Source organism: Babylonia areolata, chromosome 14 (assembly GCF_041734735.1).
Source record: "Babylonia areolata isolate BAREFJ2019XMU chromosome 14, ASM4173473v1, whole genome shotgun sequence".
In the NCBI taxonomy this organism is placed as follows: Eukaryota; Metazoa; Mollusca; class Gastropoda; order Neogastropoda; family Buccinidae; genus Babylonia; species Babylonia areolata.
Genome location: NC_134889.1, coordinates 4,851,371 through 4,853,870, shown reverse-complemented (window position 1 = coordinate 4,853,870; position 2,500 = coordinate 4,851,371).

Genomic DNA, 2,500 nt, shown 5'->3' with positions numbered 1-2,500 from the left:
GTATTCAACAAAACATAGTTCCCAACCCTCTCTCCCTACCGTAGCCCTCACCGGTACAGAAACCGCAAACTACCTCCGTCACGCACTCAGCTAAATTTAGATGGTGGGTTGGGTGGGGTGGGAACTGACTTAATCTATACCGTGCATGTACGTCCCTGTACACGCACACAATTTTACTTAAGTACGAAAGAATATATAAAAGGGACGTATGTAAAGAAAGTATCTAACAACTTTTTTTTTAAAGATTACAAAAAGAAGTACATAAGCCGTGTCAGGAAACGCACATCATAATTCAATTTAACAACCTTGCAAGCATACACATGTGTATACAGGACTACACTGCACGAATATACCTACTTATATCAAACGACTCGCGTGTCGCACAAACAGACGCGTACACATTCATACACACGCGCGCGCACAGGCATCCACACAGGCATGCACACACAACACACACACGCACAGACACGCACACACACACACACACACACGCACAGACACACACACACACACACACACACACACACCACACACACACACACGCACAGACACACACACACAACACACACACACACACACACACAAACACACACACACACACACACACACACACACTTCCTCTCTCTCTGCGTCTTTTGTCATAACCTACACAGCAGAATCGAAATGGGAAAACACATTTAGCTTGTGTGTGTGTGTGTGTGTGTGTGTGTGTGTGTGTGTGTGTGTGTGTGTGTGTGTGTGTGTGTGCGTGTCTGTGTCTGTGCCTGTGTCTGTGCCTGTGTGTGTGTGTGTGTGTGTGTGTGTGTGTGTTTCTGGAAGGAAAAACCAGCAGCAGCACTGGACATCACAAAGAACATGAATGCTAATGGCATGCGTGACGATGGAAGAGCTTTTGAGGAGTCCTCACCCCCCACCCCCACACCCCCACGCCCCATCCCCATCCTCCCCCCACACACACACACTATATGGACACCGGTGCAATCGATCGGTTGTCATCCTAATGCTGCCATAATTATGTATGTCAGTTTTTTCTGTTGGTCGCTCTGTCTCTCTGTTTCTCCCTCTCTGTCTGTCTGTCTGTCTGTCTCTTTCTCGTGTGCGCGTTTGTTTTTTTTGTTTAGCTTTTTTGATTTGTTTTTCGACGGGCGCAATAGCCGAGTGGTTAAAGCGTTGGACGTTCAATCTGAGGGTCCCGGGTTCGAATCTCGGTGACGGCGCCTGGTGGGTAAAGGGTGGAGATTTTTCCGATCTCCCAGGTCAACATATGTTGTGCAGACCTGCTAGTGCCTGAACCCCCTTCGTGTGTGTACGCAAGCAAAAGATCAAATACGCACGTTAAAGATCCTGTAATCCATGTCAGCGCTCGGTGGGTTATGGAAACAAGTACATACCCAGCATGCACACCCCCGAAAGCGGAGTATGGCTGCCTACATGGCGGGGTAAAAACGGTCATACAGGTAAAAGCCCACTCGTGTATATACGAGTTGCAGCCCACGAACAAAGAAGATTTGTTTTTTGTCGTGTATATATTTTTTTTTCCAAACATGCTTCATAAATCTGAAATCTTTTATGACAGAATAACGTAATACAATACAACACAATACAATACAATGTACGTTTGCGCTCGCTACAAACACGTGGAAGAACATGGGGACTGACTAATTATGATGTCATCCTGGCGGCGTGCGAGCTGAATGACGTAGTACACTGTTTTGACGTCAGCTGACAAGGGATGATGGACAGTCGTGTTTACGGTGAAGCCCGGAGACACACACAGAGAGAGAGAGAGAGAGCAGTGTGTGTTGAGGGTTGTCTTTGAAGAGAAGACAGGTGGGGGTGGAGTTGGGGGGGGGGGGGGTGGAGTGGGGGGTTCGGTTGACTGGCAGTTCATCATTCCGTGTCTGTCTGTCTGTCTGTCTTTTCTGTGTGTCATCCGCCCACACACTACCGTGTGTGTATGTGTGTGTGTGTGTGCGTGCGTGTGTGTGTGTGTGTGTGTGCGTGCGTGTGCGTGTGTGTTTGCGATACAGAAAGACAGACAAGACAAAGAGACGAACACACCCACCCACCCACACACACACACTTCCTAACTCTCCCCTCCGCCCCCCACCCCCACCCCCCGCCCCCACATACACACACGCTTCCGCCCCCACCACAACCCCCACCCCCAACACGCACAGACACACACACACACAAAAGAAAGAACAAGCCCAAGCTACGTGAACACGTGTGTCAGTCTCTTTTTCCTGGTGAGACAATAATTACCACCACCACCACCACCACCACACCGCTACACCGCCACACACACACACACACACACACACACACACACACACACACACACACACACACACAACTGTTTCCTTGTACTGACAACAACTTTCCGCTTGACGGACGACGGTTCATGGTCACTGATCCACGAAATATTCTGTCAGACAGTTACTCAGCCAGTGAAGAGAATAACAAAAACAAATACAGGCTTACAAAGCAGTAGCCTATT